General features: G+C 41.7%; 1 protein-coding gene across 11 annotated transcripts in view; it reads left to right on the top strand.

Moving 5' to 3' along the window:
- The window catches only part of GULP1 (GULP PTB domain containing engulfment adaptor 1), a 356627-nt gene that overhangs the window by 193521 nt on the left and 143280 nt on the right, over positions 1-19826 (top strand). The window lies entirely within an intron of this gene.

Below are 19826 nucleotides of genomic sequence, written 5' to 3'. Positions count from 1 at the left end.
GCACGAACGTTTCACCAATAACGATGTCGTTTTTTATCTACAATGATGAAACCACACTGGAGGGATGGTACAGAGGTAATTACACACTGAGTGGGGTCTGGTCCGGTTTTGATGGCCAACTCCATTATAATGTGCCGGATTGGGGCTTCATGGGTCGGGAATTACATCATAAAGCGTGCCATCCCTCGGATCGACGTTAAGCTGGGTGTCCTGTCTGTGAGCATTAGCTGCACGCTAATCGTATCATGGTGGCTGTCACAGAGTTGGTGACTTATGACCTCCATCCTCAGCACAATCCAAATTGCTTCTCGCCGACCATTGCAAGTCAAAGTACTTGGCGTAATCCTTGTTGTGAGACTGTTTTAAAAGTGGATTAATGTTCCGAGGGATGCTAAAGTAAGGAACGCTCAAAATGGAAAGTAACTAAACATGGAAGTCTTGAAATATATCATATCATCACTCATCATAATCCAAATGAAAACATCAAAAAAATTACTTTCATAACACATGATCTTATATTATAGCATAATCTTATATATTATTTCCGAGTTTGTGGTTTCGTGTCGTGCTATCTTCGACTTTGTTCTGCGCTCGAGTGACGTGATATTCGGCTTACATTATCTCAAAGACCATATGAGGTGCATGGTACAAAAAAAGTAAATAAAATGGTTCTGAAACAGTGAAATCGTATTCCACTTACTGCATTAAAGTAAAATTACTACTGATACTCTGCATCAGTTCCTTTCTCAAACACACCCACCCCCAACATGTCGCGCAGAGCGCGGGTTATGCTAGTCTATATGTAAGACAGAGATGACTGTCCGTTCGTCTTTTCGCATTTTACGCTGATTGGCTGTTTGACGTGAATTGCAATGTGAATGGCTCCTGGAAAGATTGAATAATGTATCTTATAGGCTTATTAGTCCCCTACCAGCTCCCCCAGAGAGGACTATAAGCTGCTGTCTGTCTGTCTGTCTGTCTGTCTGTCCACTGGTCTGTCTGTCTATCTGTCCCACCTGTGGTTTTTCAGACCTTTTCCCCCATACCCTTTAACATATTCAACTCAAACTTGGTGCATGGCTTTAGTATGATAACTTACAGAAAAGGTTCGAGTTTCAGGGCGTTTTGTCAATTTTTCACAGAGTTATGCCCTTTTTAGACTGAAAAGAAATCACTTATTGTTGCGGGCACCAGGCGTCAGCTGCGAGCACGACCACCAGATGGAGCAGCAGAGTTTGGCTCGACCAATCGCCCGGAATTTAGATCGTACTTCTTCGGAAAACTCCGGGAAAGTACGGGTCCCCTTTTGGACCGAACTCGCCAATAGACAGACCAGGTGGGGTAGGGTCGATTGTCAATTTCAATTTACCTAAATACCCACGTGGTCCAACCTACCGGGGAAAGTCACCCTCAACGGCACCCTTTCAGAACGAGCTGCTTCGCATACTCGTTCCGTGTGCGATCCGAGCGGTTTGATCGCCGAGTTCCGTCGGTCCCGAATACTCTGTTACAACGGCGACGGCCGGGCTAACTTTCCAACACACAGCACACTCAGTCAATGAAGGAATGGACACGAACAAGCTGAAGCATTGAACAATCAGGGTATTTATTTACAATGGGGGGAAATGAGGGGAGCACATAAGGACAGAGCTAAACCGAGTAATTAAGGCACACATAAACAAGCAAAAAGCACTTATACAATTCACTACTTATCTTGACTGGTACCACGAACACACACACGCACACACCCAAAAGGATTGGACCAAATGGTCTTTGTTGAGGCCTGTCTCGGACCTGTCCGCCTCGTGCGGTCTTCAAGTCGAGTCGACCCGGGCCCCAGTGAGAGGCGAGCCGAATCCAGGCACCGGCGAACCACCCTTGTGGTTCTTGCCGGGGGATGGTGTCTCTCGAGCGCTCGATCGTGCAGCGGAGGAGGAGGAAGAAGATGACGACCAAGACCAGCCAGACAGACTCACTCCTGCGAGGATTCTCTGCCCCTTTATATCCTCTCCAGCGCGCTCGCTCAGGCGTCATTCGTTCTCAGGTGTGGCTCGACTTTTTCCCCACTTGGCGCTTTGCCAAGCGAATCAGTGCGTGGGAGCATAACCTTTCTCCTCGTGAGCGCAGAGAATGCCGGGAGCAGAGGTGTTCTCGGCACGGCTCGACCTTTCCTCGACTTGGCGCTCTGCCAAGCGAATCGGTGGGTGGGGGCATGACCTTTCCCCTCGTGAGCGCAGAGAATGCCGGTAGCAGAGGGTTTCTCGTGCGCAGCTCGACCTTTCCTCTACTGGCCTTTCCTCTACTGGGCACCTTGCCAAGCGAATCGGTGGGTGGGGGCATGATCGTTCCTCTAGTAGGTGCCCACAGAATGCCGGGAGCAGAGGGTCTCTCGTCATTGTTTTATTCCAAGCTGGAGTGGTCCGCAGCCGTTGTTGTAGTTCTTGTTGGTGGAAAAAAAAGCATAACTATCAAAATAACTCCACAGCACATGGACATTTATTTTCGCTTTAAACAAGCGAAAATAAATGCCCCTTTAGACAAGGGGAAGGAAGCTATCTATAAAACACATACTTACCGAAATAACTGCGCTATAGGACCTGTATGTTGAGTGCGATAAACTTCCAAATCCGCAACAATATTATACACGGATCAGTGTTCAGCTACCCTAACTCCACCCCACTGCTTTACATGCATTGTCTGGACAGCTGGCAGGACTCCACCCCAATAAAATAATGTGCTGCCATTGCATGAAGAACGAAACAAGGTGGGTTAGAAAGGTTCTTCTTCTTTATTTTTGTTCCAGTATCGGTTCGAGCGTGTGTTAAAGCAAACTAATTTTCATCTTCGGTTTATTATCGTAGTTGTCTTCATTGGTTTCTACTCTACACAAGATATCAGTAAAAAAAAAATTGCTTCCGCCCGCCTCTCTCTCCCTCATTGGACAGTTTTGGCGCGCACAATCGCTCGTCACCCTGTCACTGGCCAAAACGAGCGGCAAGTCCATCAATTGGCCCGGGGGCGTGGTGACATCACGCGGACCACCTTCCTCACCATTGCGAAGCTCCTCCTTGAACTCCGCCCACCAAACAAGCAGAGCATCATTATTCTGCATGGGCTCCACCCACCAAACAGCCAGAGGAACTGTATTCTGCGTGGGCTCTGCCCACGTACGTGCTGACATGCACGTAGGCAATGGTGTCGGCCAGAGTGAGGTGAAGGTGATGCTGGCGTTGTCGTAGTTAGGAGGGGTGTAAAAAATGAAAAAAACCCCTGACTATCAAAGTAACTCCACAGCGCAAGTACATTTATTCACCCATTAGACTATGGGAAGGGAGCTATCTCTCCACATTCACTTATCGAAATAACTGAGCTATAGGACCTGAATGTTGTGTGCTCATGGCTTCCAGATTCGCAACACTATTGGGCCCAATGTATTTTTGAAATATCATGCAAGATATCGTTTTTGGCCCGATCTCTCAATGGTGAAGAATCACTTTGAAATTTAAATAATTCTCGTCTCCAGATCCGGATTCGGGTCTTCACCGAAATCGAATCATTTCGTCGGGGTTACACACCCAACCTGTCCAACAGGTTTCATCCAAATCTGTGCACAACTTTTTCGTTTAGCCCTATCTCTCAATAGTGAGGAATGACTTTTTTTAAATCTCGGATCTGGACTCAGATCTTCATCAAAATTTAAAACTTTTCTTCCTTGTTACACATCCAAAGTGTCCAACAAGTTTTGTCCGAATCCGTCCACAACTTTTTGAGATATCGTGTTGTACATTGTTTTTGGCCCAATCTCTCAATGGTGGAGAATTGCTTAAAAATTTGTGGTAGTCGGATCCGGATCCGGATCTTCATCAACATCAAATCAGTTCATCCTTTTGTCACACACCGAACCTGTCCACAACTTTTTGAGATATCCTGCATACAAACAGACAGAAAGGGGTGAAAAACATCACCTCCTTCATCTTCGGTGGTGGAGGTAACAACGCTCAGGTTATGTATATGCATCTTCAATGATGACTTCCATGGTGGTAGATTTCTCAGGTCCACCACCCCTCTCCCTCTTCCTGCCTTCCACCCCCATCCGAGTTCCAATTAATCCTCACAATTATAAGTTGATGTCCTCTAATTTCAAAAGTTCCAGAGCTTCCTCCTCTTCATTGTTCTCTTTATTTGCTTTGTCCAACAAATCCACGACTTATATTCAAGGCAAATCACCATCTGTCCACTTTCAGTCCAGTTCCCAATGAATCAACTGTGCACCATGCAACTCTGACCACAGCCGAGTTCAGGTTCTCTACCATCTTTTATGGAAATAATCTGCAATAATCACTTCATTATATTATGGCAAGGGTTGTTCAAAATGTTTTACGAATGAGACCTTTAAGAGTCTATAAACAAGGAAGAAAAATATTTCCTGAGAAATTATATATACTTTTTTTTCTTCTTTTTTTGTTTTATTACATGATCAAAAGCTCGTAGTGGAGTTGCTGCACACACACACACACACACACACACACACACACACACACACACACACACACACACACACACACACGGACATATAGGTCGGGACTGAGTGAGGGTTTGTGGTGCCCAAGGTCAAAGGTCAATCAATACTCGTGCCCCCAAGTGGTGAAGCGGTGATGGAGTGGATGGGACAAGGGGAGAGGGGGGGCAGCGAGCCTGGGAGCTGGGGAAATGCTGTAACCCAATGCATTTCCTGCATTCAAAGTGTTTTTGGTGGCCTCTGGTGACACTTGAACAACAACAAAAAAATCGATAATACGGCCCGTTGGAAATGATGGTTGAATGCAAACGAGGCCTTTTGCACATATCCTGTGTATGCGTTTTCAAGTGAATCATTTCCACGAGATGGGGCGCTATTTACTATACCTGCCGTTTCTAGGGTGAAATATGTCAGTCGTACCGTATTTTAAACATAATTTTCAGGAATTAGATGGCAGAGTTGCAATTTCAAAGTTGTTAACCATAACTGTTGTGTTCCTGGATGCAAATCGGACTCACAAAAATGTTGGAATTACGAGAAATATCCATGGATGAGAGGTATCAAATTCGTACCATTTCCTTTCAATACAAGCGAGCAGGGACACGCACGCACACACCTCACCGAGTGTTTGTGGTAATTGTGAACCCAGATCGAGAGAGTTGTACAGTGGCATCTGCAGAAACAACCGTTATTCAAATAAAAATGTCGGGATTGGTTTCACATGATTATTTATTGTCCATCCTTTTTTGCATTTTTAATCTCTCCAGAGGAGAGGGTATTTGCATTTAGGTCAGTTTATCTGTCTGCCTGTTTGTTTGTTTGTTTGTTTGTTTGTTCACCCGCACAGAATTATGTGCTAACGTTGGCCACAAACGCCACCTCGTGGTAGCTAGTTCTCTCTTTTCAACCGAGTGCATATCTGAAGTATGCACAATTAGAATGTGAAAACATCCATTAAATACATACTATTACACCAAAAGAAACCGGTCTGGGAGAAAGTGTGCAATCTTGGATTGCTCATTCTAGTCTATAATGTTTTTTTTTTTTTTTTTTTTACCCTCGTCAAAGGAGAGGGTGTTGCATTTGGGTCCATTTGTTTGTCTGTCTGTTTGTTTGTCAGCACAGAACTTTTGTGTTTTTCTCCGCAACCGCTTGTCGGATTGAGACGGAATTTTCACCATTGGTGCAACTACTCATGGAGAATGCTTTAACGGTCATTATGATGTCATAGGTCACGTGGTGTGGCAGCCATATTGTAAAACTGAAAAACTTTGGACCTCTGTATCTCTGAAACCGCACCAAGGAAAAAAAATGAAACTTGGCACAAAGCAAATACTCCTTACGGGGAATTAATTTGATTTTTTTTTAATGATGTTATAGGTGCTCTCATTATGACGTCATAATTGCATATGCCGAACGCCACATCCGATCAGTATGAAAATGTTTGAGGGTCATCTCGGGATCTGTGCACATACTGTCACGCCTGCGATTAATTATTTTATCATAATAATAATCATATTTATATATTATTGTAGTTATCGCACATCTGGTAACAATGATTGTCGGACTGCAAGTAATATTCCACCATTAACCACACACGTCTTTAAAAGTGGTTTTCTGTTGTCGCTACTGTCGGGACTGTATGTAATATTTTGCTATTAACCACAACCTTAGTTTCCGAGTTCCAATTAATTGTCATTTTCAAAGATATGCATGAAGTTCTCAAGAAAGGAGCTTCTTGCTCCTCTTTGTAGTTTTATTGTGGTCCTTCATGCAAATCCACAGGACAGGTTATGTGGATCTTTTTTATTTCAGGTCCGATTGGCCCTCGTACAATTGTTTCGCTGTGGCACTGCCCCCACCAGGATGATTGACAGGTGTTTACCCTTCATATTACTATACGTAGAAATGCAGTTATGCCTGCTTTTCATGGAATCCTTTCAAGTTGTGAAAATTCTGAGTAGTCAACATGGAAGCTGCCGCTATGAAATGCAGGAGATTCATGTTTAAACCAAGTACTGAGCTGAAACCAATTTTGAGTTCGGCTGTCTGACAAGAAGAATAAGGAGAAGAATTATAAATGGCCTATTTTGGGTTGGTCATTATAATGTTTGGGTCAGTTTTGGGTATAATATAATGATCGCGACCTGGCAACCAAGTTTCCATTTGCAAGAAGAAGTGTTATTGGATGTGAAATCCGCCGCAGTAAGTACTTGTGTTACTACTTGTGTTATCATGAGTCTGGCAGTATGTTGTTAGATTTTTTTTTTCGAGAATTTCTGTTGTATTAATCCTCCAGGTAGTGTACCAAAAAAATGGAAACACCTGGGTAAATGAGGGACACCAAGTATATTGAAAGCAATGGCTTCCACGCGTGTGTGGTCCATGTGTTAATTAAGCAAGTAATATCCCAGCATGCTTAGGATCATGTACAAAAATGCTGCACAGGCCTGGTTTCCCATAATTATGGCTAACATGGCTGCAAGAGGAGACATCAGTGACTTTGAAAGAGGAATGATTGTTTGGGTGTGTTTGGTAGGAGCTTCAGTGACAAAGACAGCTCAACTTGCTGATGTTTCATGAGCAATGTTGTCTCAGGTGATGTCGGCATGGATCTCCGAGAGAAAGACGTCAACAGAAAAGGGCAGCAGTGGGCATATGTGCATACTCCAGGATTGTGATATCTGTGCATGAATTTTAAGTGCAAAGCAAGGCAGGAAAACAATTGCAGATCAATCAATGATAAATTTCAACCTGGGACACGAGCAGCAAGTTTCATCCAAAACGGTCCGCCGAGAACTCTACAGAGGGGAAACTGCAATCAGGTTGCAATGCACAAACCACTCATCACACCTGGCAATGCAGGTTTGAGTCCAGTGGTGAAAAGAGCACAGGCAATGGATGACCGAGCAGTGGAGAAATGTGAAATGGTCAAATGAATCATCTTTCACCATGTTCTCAACAAATAGATGATTGCAAATGTGGTGCCAACCTAAAGAACTCTACATCCATGAGTTCTTGGTTCCAACAGTCAGAGTTCTGGTGGTTCTGCAATGTTGTGGGCACATTTCCTGGCATTGTTTGGGTGCAGTCATTCCTTAAAGGCGCTGCCACACCTTGACGATTTAGCCAGCAGTGGCAACATATAAAAATGTATGTAAAACGCTGGCGTATTCTGAAATTTTGATGTTTTTAAAAAAGTTTTTGGCATATTCATAACGAGTTGGTCGTATGCATAACATATTAATAACGGGCACAGAACGTTTCGTTGTCTTATAGATAACTTATACCAACGAATGATTAGCGTGTTGTCGGCGTTCACAACCTATGCCCAACGATAGTTCAACTTAGGCATAGCACGCTGCACGTATCGCCGACGCTCACGTGGCGTAGCCTATTAAAAACCTGCCGCTCGCCGATTCAAATCATAACCGCCTGAGAATTGGAAGTGTCAACATCGCAGTCACACCTTGACGATTTAGCCAGCGTATGCCGACCTCTGAAAAATGTGTCTAAATGCTGGCACATGTCGAATACGATATGGGTAAGTTGTGTATACGTTAAGAGCACGCTGAAAAACGATGAAGTACGCTGTCATATTTTGTGATACGTTTAGTACGTCGTGAAATTTCAAGCATGCTGAAAATTTTACGACCTACTCGCCGTATGGCTCACACGTTCCGCTACGCTGGCCATAAGTTGTAGGCACAATATGCGATCGTTGACACACGTCGACACAAGTTCCTTGTAAGTTACTCATAAGTCGAAACGCGTCGAGGTAATGTTTAGCATACCCGAAACTTATTTTCTCCGTCAAGGCACATTTTCTTTTTTTCTCCTTTGCTCCGTGAAGGCACGTGACGGAATATCTGAAGTTGTTGTTGTTGTTGTTGTTGTTGTTGTTGTTGTTGTTGTTGTTTTTTTGTTGTTTTTTTGTATTTTTTTATAGTCTATCACGAATTTTAAAATATATTCTGACATTTGCTTTTAAGTTTCGACATGACAATATCCTCAAACTGAAAATATTCACAGAGGAGGAACTAAGAATAAGACATGAGCAAACTGAAGAGGCAATCCGACATGACGTAACGGCACGTGACGAAATATCAGAAGTTATTGTTGTTGTTTTTTTTTTAAACGCTACTAATACGCCATTAATACGGTAGCTGTAAATTAGAAACACATTCAGTAAGTTCTGTGGTCGTCCAGAAGATGTCAATCAAATACGTCTACTTTCATCAATATGCGTTGGAGGAACATTACACATAGGTTCAAAGCACGTTAGTCATAGGTTAGAAATAAGTTTCGGGTGCGCTAAGCATTACCTCGAGGTGTTTCCACTTATGAGTAACTTACAAGTAACGTGCCTCGACGTGTGTCAACGATCGCGTAATGTGCCTCGACATGTGTCAACGATCGTGTAACGTGCCTACAACACGTTACTCATAGGTTATAAATAAGTTTCGGGAACGCTAATCATTACCTCGATATGTTTCGACTGATGAGTAACTTACAAGTAACGTGTGTCAACGATCGCGTCACGTGCCTACAACTTATGGCCAGCGTAGCGGAATGTGTGAGTCATACGCTGGCATACGTCATAAAATTTCAAGCATGCTAAAATTTGAGGACAACCGCAAAGTACAACGATGAAAGCCAGCGTACTACGACGTATGGCAGTGTTTATCAGCGTGCTCTTAATGTTATCAAAACTTACCCATAACGTATTCGACGTGTGCCAGCGTTTTAGACAAATTTTTCATAAGTCGGCATACGCTGGCTAAATCGTCAAATTGTGACAGCGCCTTTAGAAAGCATGGTCAGTGACAATCACTCCTTCCATCCAATGGAATCCACTGTTTCTCCATGCCCTTTCCCAATGTAATCGCTACTCAATAGTATTGAGTGATCATCTTCACCCCATGTTGCAGCATTTCTTTCCTGTCAGGACGGGTGTCTTCTCGGATTACAATGCCCCTATCCACAGAGGATGTGTGGTTGCCCAATGGTTTAATCAGTATGACACTGATGTTATCCTTATGTCATGGCCTTCTCAGTCACCAGATCTTAAAGGGAAAGGGCATGTAGAAACAGAATCCACAACAAAATGGAAGACAAAAAGATTCCTGACAGTTTGCAAAAGATATTTATGGAGCCAACAGTTTGCATCAAGTCGGAGAGAGGGAACATGTTGAAGGAGAAGGAATAGCTGCTGCACTGAATTTCATGTGCCAAAATTCATTTGAAGACCAACTCAAACAGTAAAGTTGGAATTGGGAGTCCACTGCATGCTGAACATGGGTTGCTTCAGCGACCCCATTCCCTGACTTCAAGGAATTAACGTCACCCCACTGCACGGTGGTTGGTGGAGATTCAGCTTCACTTCTTATGTCACATCCAGCAAGGTATCATATTTGCTGAACTCCCTCCACTCATAAAATCTACTGGTCGGTCTTTTCATCAACTCTACCCTCCTGTTGTTGTCTCGGAGACAAATTCAAAGCAGGCATCTCCTCACTGACTGCATCAAGACTGCAGCCTGCTCTATCTCTCTCTCTCTCTCTCTCTCTCTCTCTCTCTCTCTCTCTCTCTCTCTCTCTCTCTCTCTCTCTCTCTCTCTCTCTCTCTCTCTCTCTCTCTCTCTCTCTCTCTCTCTCTCTCTCTCTCTCTCTCTCTCTCTCTCTCTCTCTCTCTCTCTCTCTCTCTCTCTCTCTCTCTCTCTCTCTCTCTCTCTCTCTCTCTCTCTCTCTCTCTCTCTCTCTCTCTCTCTCTCTCTCTCTCTCTCTCTCTCTCTCTCTCTCTCTCTCTCTCTCTCTCTCTCTCTCTCTCTCTCTCTCTCTCTCTCTCTCTCTCTCTCTCTCTCTCTCTCTCTCTCTCTCTCTCTCTCTCTCTCTCTCTCTCTCTCTCTCTCTCTCTCTCTCTCTCTCTCTCTCTCTCTCTCTCTCTCTCTCTCTCTCTCTCTCTCTCTCTCTCTCTCTCTCTCTCTCTCTCTCTCTCTCTCTCTCTCTCTCTTTTTTGCATCCTTCACAGTGTGGAACTCCTGAAGTCAACCTCTTTCTGAGATAGCATGACCTATGGACTTGGGTTCTTCTCCATGATCTGGTGTTACAAGTCTTTCACCCTCTGAGGACTTTTGTGATGCGACTGGCCTGTCAGATTCATCCTCTGTGCACCCAATGGACAAGATCCTTTGGATATGTGCTCATAGCTGACCCTTCACCCCTTTATAACCTGCTGGGGTTTATTTTACAAACTAGTTACCAGAGATACATTGTAACCTCGAAAGTCTGAGTTATCTCATAGCTGCATTGATATCTGTGATGTTTGTACTTTATTTTAGCCCCCGTTTGTACTTTAGCCCCCATTGGACTTAGTCCAAAATGGAGGCTTGTGGATTTGGTCTTGATTTTCATGTCCGTGTCTGCATCCGCAACCATGTCTCGGACATGTATGTACCGATTGTATTCGGACTTGGGAAAAGGACAACACATTAAGTTATACATATGCATGTCATTTGCGTTCGACATCAGATCCAAGATGACCGACTGGCAGCCATTTCAGTTGTTAAAAAACCCCCAAAAAACCCCAGTGTTGAACACGTCCTCAACCATTTCTCAGACATGCATTTACCAGTCTTGTTCAAACTTGGCACACAGATAATTAATGAATGATGGCTTCCATCAGCATGTCCTTTTTTTTCAAGATCAGATCCAAGATGGCTGACGAAGCCTGGTGTTGGCGCAGTGGTTAGGGCAGCGGCTTGGGATCCAAAAGGTCCTGAGTTCTCGCCCCGTTGGACCACTGAATTAATACACCAGGGGGTTGACTCAGCCTCTCATCCTTCCGAGGTCGGCGAAGTGAGTACCAGTGTACTGGGTCGGTGTATACCCTGGTTAAAATAGGTGTACCATATCCCTGTGTCGTAAGAGGCGACCAGGGTTGCGTCAGGAAGGGCATCCGGCGTAAAAACATGTGCCAAATCACTATGCGGATCATATGGATGATCCGCTGTGGCGACCCCTAACGGGAGCAGCCGAAAGAAGAAGAAGAGGAGATCCAAGATGGCTGACTGGTGGCCATTTTTGTTGTACAAAAACCCTGAAGTTGAACACATCCTCAACCATTTCTCAGAGATGCATTTACTGATGTTGTTTAAACTTGGCACACAGATAATGAATGATGGATAATGTATGCATGTCATTTTTTGAGATCAAGTCCAACATTGCCGACTGGTGGCCATTTTGTGACTTCAATATGTCCCCAACCATTTCTCAGAGATGCATGATCTGATTTTGTTCAATCTTGGCAAAAGCACTCTACCTGATGACATATACCTGCTCCTCACTTTATTTTGTTGTCTGATCAAAGACGGCTGCCTGGTAGACTAGCAGCCATTTTAGTTGTACATAAATATGGGCGAGCCTTTCACTCCATACAGCAAAATTACTAAAACAATCGGAGTTATGACATTTTATGTCTTTTTTTTTCTTGTTAATTGTGGGATTCTTAGGAAAGTCATTAAGAGTTGCTTTTAATTATTATTATTATTTTAAAAGTAGACAGTGGGGATGAACTTTTGCAGTTTCATTTCCTGCATGTGTGCCAGTCGTTGATCAGCCATGGTCTATTGCTGGTTCAGCCACTGCAAGTTTCTGCATAGCTATCACGTTCTTCATGACAGCCATCAATGAGGCCATGCCCCGAGAAGACTCCACAGGTTTATTTTTGGGGGGAATGTTTGTGTGTTGAACATACACACTGGGAAGCAAAACAGACACCAATATGAGAACCCCCTTCCAGTCGACGATCAAAAAGCGATCTGCTGCCATCCTCCATTATAAGTAAGGAATGGGACTGATGATCATGCCTCGAGCCACACAGAATGTTAATTTTGCCGACTACGCCATGTTAAGTGTTCAAGGAGTCAGAAATATATGTATAAGTTTATTCAAAGCACACGATGATCGAACACACCTACCCAAACCATGACAGAGCACACTGACTCCTCCTTCCCGGACCTGGAAATGGTTACATAATTCATCATGTGTAATACACAGGAGTTGTACAGTATCCAAACTTTAGCCATCACCTTTTTATCTGCGACATGTAACAGGTCGACAAGAGCTCTGTATTGATGTTGCTGTTGTTGATTGTTGTTGGAGTTTTTGTTGGTGTTGATTTTTGAAATGTGCACCTATTGGTCAGACAGCTACCGGACAACACCCACATTGGTTGCTTGATTCCTCCCACCATGGCACCCAAACAAAATGGTATTGCTTCCATTTTGGTTTTCTGGTGGACCAAACACATTATATAGGCATCTGCTGATTATACACTATCCGGCTTTGTTGCATCAGATTTACATTTGCTTTATTTGAGTCGAGTGTTAATCACGATGAGGGACCCTGAAAATTCTAATCATATGTGAAATAAAAATTATTAGTAAGGTGTAATCAAGCCAGTAGTGCCTCCATAAAAATATAGCATTACATGATTTTTGAATGGCCCCATATTGGAGTTAAGCATCCGTGACCATGTGACGAATCAGCTCATTCTAATATAACTGTGGCGGAGGCTGCCATGGATGAGAGGTGTCGAGTTAATATTTTAATGGTGCATTAAATAATTGCTTTAAATGCACGTTTCCCAATCGGCCCATTACCGGATTTTTTTAAAAGCCAATTCACTCTTGCTTAACGGCGAAGTCCCCGTACGTCGAACGACCATGTGAAGGTTTTTATGAACAAAACATTTATTACCACAGGGAGAGCAGGAGGGAGGAAGAGAGGAAGAGAGGGACATGCACACACACACACACACACACACACACACACACACACACACACACACACACACACACACACACACACACACACACACACACACACACACACACACACACACACGACAAAATGGGGTAACAGATATAAAGTAAATCCCCTGTTCAGAATCACGATGAATCTTATCTATCTAACCTTATTCATTCAAATGTTAACACTGGACAGATACGACTCTATCTAATCATATTCATTCATATAGGAATGCAGGACAGACACCGCTCTATCTAATCATATTCATTCATATAGGAATGCGGGACAGACACCGCTCTATCTAATCATATTCATTCAAATGTTAACACTGGACAGATACGACTCTATCTAATCATATTCATTCATATAGGAATGCGGGACAGACACCGCTCTATCTAATCTTATTCATTCAAATGTTAACACTGGACAGATACGACTCTATCTAATCATATTCATTCATATAGGAATGCAGGACAGACACTGCTCTATCTAATCATATTCATTCATATAGGAATGCAGGACAGACACCGCTCAATCTAATCTTATTCATTCATATAGGAATGCGGGACAGACACCGCTCTATCTAATCTTATTCATTCAAATGTTAACACTGGACAGACACTGCTCTATCTAATCATATTCATTCATATAGGAATGCGGGACAGACACCGCTCAATCTAATCATATTCATTCATATAGGAATGCGAGACAGACACCGCTCTATCTAATCATATTCATTCATATAGGAATGTGGGACAGACAGACACCGCTCTATCTAATCATATTCATTCATATAGGAATGCGGGACAGACACCGCTCTATCTAATCTTATTCATTCATATAGGAATGCGGGACAGATACCGCTCTATCTAATCATATTCATTCATATAGGAATGCGGGACAGACACCCCTCTATCTAATCTTATTCATTCATATAGGAATGCGGGACAGACACCCCTCTATCTAATCTTATTCATTCATATAGGAATGCGGGACAGACACCGCTCTATCTAATCATATTCATTCAGATGTTAACACTGGACAGATACGACTCTATCTAATCTAATCCATTCATATAGGAATGCGGGACAGACACCGCTCTATCTAATCTTATTCATTCAAATGTTAACACTGGACAGACACTGCTCTATCTAATCATATTCATTCATATAGGAATGCGGGACAGACACCGCTCAATCTAATCTTATTCATTCATATAGGAATGCAGGACAGACACCGCTCTATCTAATCATATTCATTCATATATGAATGCGAGACAGACACCGCTCTATCTAATCATATTCATTCATATAGGAATGTGGGACAGACAGACACCGCTCTATCTAATCATATTCATTCATATAGGAATGCGGGACAGACACCGCTCTATCTAATCTTATTCATTCATATAGGAATGCGGGACAGACACCGCTCTATCTAATCTTATTCATTCATATAGGAATGCGGGACAGACACCGCTCTATCTAATCTTATTCATTCATATAGGAATGCGAGACAGACACCGCTCTATTTAATCATATTCATTCAAATGTTAACACTGGACAGATACGACTCTATCTAATCAAATTCATTCATATAGGAATGAGGGACAGACACTGCTCTATCTAATCATATTCATTCAAATGTTAACACTGGACAGATACGACTCTATCTAATCATATTCATTCATATAGGAATGCGGGACAGACACCGCTCTATCTAATCATATTCATTCATATAGGAATGCGGGACAGACACCGCTCTATCTAATCTTATTCATTCATATAGGAATGCGGGACAGACACCGCTCTATCTAATCTTATTCATTCATATAGGAATGCGGGACAGACACCGCTCTATCTAATCTTATTCATTCATATAGGAATGCGAGACAGACACCGCTCTATTTAATCATATTCATTCAAATGTTAACACTGGACAGATACGACTCTATCTAATCAAATTCATTCATATAGGAATGAGGGACAGACACTGCTCTATCTAATCATATTCATTCAAATGTTAACACTGGACAGATACGACTCTATCTAATCTAATTCATTCATGTAGGAATGCGAGACAGACACCGCTCTATCTAATCTTATTCATTCAAATGTTAACACTGGACAGATACGACTCTATCTAATTATATTCATTCAAATGTTAACACTGGACAGATACGACTCTATCTAATCATATTCATTCATATAGGAATGCGGGACAGACACCGCTCTATCTAATCATATTCATTCATATAGGAATGCGGGACAGACACCGCTCTATCTAATCTTATTCATTCATATAGGAATGCGGGACAGACACCACTCTATCTAATCTTATTCATTCATATAGGAATGCGGGACAGACACCGCTCTATCTAATCTTATTCGTTCATATAGGAATGCGGGACAGACACCACTCTATCTAATCTTATTCATTCATATAGGAATGCGGGACAGACACCACTCTATCTAATCTTATTCATTCATATAGGAATGCGGGACAGACACCGCTCTATCTAATCTTATTCGTTCACATGGGAACATGGGATAAATACGGCACAAGGTTAATGAGACAGATTAGGGAATATAAGCTGAGCCTTTAACACTGAGAATGGAGATGAGTGGACAGATATACAGTATATATATATATATATATATATATATATATATATATATATATATATATATATATATATATATATATATATATATATATATATATATATATATATATATATATATATATATATATATATATATATATATATATATATATGTATATATATATATATATATATATATGTATATATATATATATATATATATATATATATATATATATATATATATATATATATATATATTTTGTGTCCAGGTTATGACCACAGTGTGGTCATACTTGTTTCAGTTACAACAGCAAATTGGCTCACCTTTGTTTTCTGTTTAAACAATTATTTATTCTGGCTTTAATTCAGGAGTTAACTCTGACAGCTCTATTTGGCTTTTACAGATCTGCTCATGTCTGTTCCACACTGTTCCGCGCCCCCCCCCCTCCTTATCTCCTGCTCCTCCTTGTACATTCTATGTGTTGGCTCTCATACGAGCATTGACAGTGTATACAAAAAAAATTCAGCAAATGGACATGTGTTCCAGCTTCTATTATGTGGAAATTGGCTTCAAAAGATATGGACTGCTTTCCTGAAAGAGAAAAGCCATTGTGGAGGATGTATTTTTCAGGAGAGGCATCTTGTTCCAGCTTTCCTGATGCATGCATCAATTGTGCCACCTTGCTCTGCTTCTTTTGGCAAGATGCGGAGGAATCAAATTTAGTTTGTGCGGGTGGACCTCATTTGAACATCTTTCACATGTGACGATTTGCTCTGCCACTCATCGAAGGAAGTTGTTTTTTTTCCTTTTTATAAAATGCACGAATTAAACACTGCAGTGAACTTTGGAGAATACCGTCCTTTCAAGGCAATATTATTTCTTTTAACTTAGGGAAGTTAAAAATCTCATGGATGGTATGTTTTGCAAAGAATAGATCTTTGGCCTAAGTTCCCGGTATCCTAAGCAAGTTCCAAACTATTTATGACTCAAGTGTAAAGGTGACCACCTTGCCTCATTTGAACCCATTATCATGTCAACTAGCCATGGTAGCCTGGTGAGACTCAATGTGGTGAGTCTCAAGTTTAAAAAATCAGGTCGAATCACTATTAAAGGCTGTTTCTTTTTTTCAGAAGTTATGACGTATGGTCCCAGCTTTCTTGTCCTTCTAGATTGCTGTTGATAATAGTTACCAGTAGACTACATTGTTTTGCAGGGGTTTTTTTGTAGAGAACTTCCCATTTAGAGCTTTGTTCCTCATTTATAATGGTACAGTATATCGTCTTGATTTTCTTGAGTTGTTGCAATGATTTTTGAGTTTTGTTCTCTTTTGAAAGTTTCTGTTCTCAATATCCTTTGTGACTCGTCTTTATTATGAGAGCCTTCGAATATTAAGGATCAGGAAAAGTGTGTGCTTGATAAGAGCATGACGATGAATACTGTTGATATTTTTCTGCATACAGGGTCGAGGCTTGTGGAAGAGCTCGAACATAGAACAGATAAGTGCATAACAGAACAACAGAAAGAGGGGAGAAACTGACAGCGGGGTTGACAAAAAATATATGGAGACTCGGAGAAATGAGGGGTAAGGGAGGACACAGGTGGTGGACAAGATTAATGCAGAAGCAAACTCTCAGGAAGGAAAAACTGGAAATTTGGAAAGACCGTGTGGCCTGTTGGTGGGGGAGGGGAAAGGTCATGGGGGTAGAAAAGATGATGGTTTCTGGGGGGGGATGGTCTGAGATGGTGGTGAACAGCTGTCATTGAAGAGGGCTTAATTCTTATTTTGCTGACATTTGACTTAAAAGCTCATCTTGTATGAATAGAATACACATTCAAGGCAGCTCAAGCTACTGAAAACAACCTGGCATTGTTGTTTAAAAGATCTCCATGCCAACCATAATTCAAACAGCATTTCATGCCAATACTTGTCAGTGAAGTATCGAAACATGCATGTACTCGCAAAATATACTTTTATTTACTACGAGGGGAAAGGCCTGTCAACCTGACAGGTGCACAAAACTCAACACAACACAGAGGATTACAACACACACAAATTTATGGATTGTATCCGGTGAATTATTTGTAATAATGAAATGGGAGACAAAACATGAACGGGTCAAAATGTTCGGCATGATTTATTTGATGTGCTTCAGGCGTTAGCATGAAGTGCACAAACATATGGTGCAAAGGCACAGTATCGATTGCTCCAGAAATAAAAGAAAAAAATTATGCGGGTAGTGTATAAGCACAGCTTTATTCGCTTCCAATTTTGTTTTTTTTTTCACGTGGGTGATGTGGAGGCGCCGAAGTGAATGCTGGATTGATTGCTCGAATCCTCAAAAAAACAACTCGGGTTTTGTAATGAAACCAAAACCTGGCTATTGTTTATGTGCAGATATAATATAAATACATTGTGTTTATAAGGCTTGGATGGATTCCAATTCCACTGGGCCATGAGAGAATTATTCTATAGGCTAAAGGGCTCGAAGCCTGGGGCCTACACAAACTGTGGGCCTCAGAATGCCTGTGACGCCAATGGGCTGCAACACATCGACATTGATTTTGCTTTTAATAGTCACATTTGATGTTTCTTCACACCGAAGAGAAAACTTATAGGGAAGTTATGGTGATTGTGAATTTCTGTTTGTAGCCATTTTACCCCACGTCCTGCTGAGCATATTGCTTAATTACATTGGGGTAGAAAAAAAAATGGCTTTTTCTGAAAATTTCCCCCGATTTCACTCTACATTTCGACATAATCATTTAGGCCATGAGTTCCTATCGTCAAATATGGAATCATATTTCGAATATCAGCTTTTAAATCCTTCGGGAAAATGCCACTATTAGCTATTTTAACATGGATATACACCTTATGGTGTATTGATTTCACCCAAGATGGAAAACCCCTTTGGGGAGAGAGGCAAATGAAGTCACTACAACCTCGATTGTGTGACCCTTCGTCCTACTGTCAAGTTTAGTTGAGATCGGATGAGTAACGACCGAATGTATCGCAGACAGACAGACAGACAGACACCAAATTGCGAATTGTGTTATTTTGCTCACTTTTATCGAACTCATAATTTTGGAAGCCTGTGCTCTCTCTAACCCTTGTTCGTAACAACATATTTGTGAGAGAGTGTTTGTAGGTTCGGATGAGTAATTGGTATTATTTTGTTGATGTAAAGTGAGAAGGCTCTCATCATATAAAATGTCATTTGAACATTTTCTACAATATTGTTCTTTCAGTGTGCACTCGTTTTTACCTGTAATTTTAGTGAAATGTTGACACAGCAGATTTGAGACATATTATATGTGAAAGAGATTGCAAAGTGTTATGGAGTTATCATGAGATTCTGCTGTCCATTTATCTTGGCATTATGAAATGAAAAGTAAAACTGGAATTAGATGGTGCTTATTTTTTTTTTCTCGGCAAGATCGTGGCTCCAGTAGGAGCAAGGTGACAAGGATTAGAAACAAACTGGCAATGGGGAAACAATTGGTCATAAAATGCATGGGAAGTATCGAAAAGGAATACAGGAGAGAGAGAGAGAGAGAGATAAAGCACGGTAATGTGCAAGTAAGAGGTTTCTTTCCCAGATAACCCCAAGTTAGGAGACTTGGAGTTAATGAGGGTCAAAAAAAATTGTGGGTATGACATGAAATGTAGCAACTGCTTGAAGCGCTGTAGGGGAGAATGGGATTGAACAGCATCAGGAAGGCTATTGCAGAAATGAGAGAATCGAAGAATAAAAGTTGAGGTGTGTAGTTTGGTTGGTTTTGGAAATTTGATCAGGAGGGGGTTATCAAAAGTATGTGTGCATCCTAGAATTGCTCAGGAGAGTTAGAGAGCTGAGAGATCAGAAGCAGCAAAACCAGAGGAGAGGCAGG

This window comes from Eptatretus burgeri, chromosome 3 (genome assembly GCF_056783735.1).
Source record: "Eptatretus burgeri isolate ZD-2024b chromosome 3, Ebu_testis_v1, whole genome shotgun sequence".
NCBI classification, from domain to species: Eukaryota; Metazoa; Chordata; class Myxini; order Myxiniformes; family Myxinidae; genus Eptatretus; species Eptatretus burgeri.
Note: the sequence above shows the minus strand (reverse complement) of the source record. Positions and strands in the feature narration are given on the sequence as shown.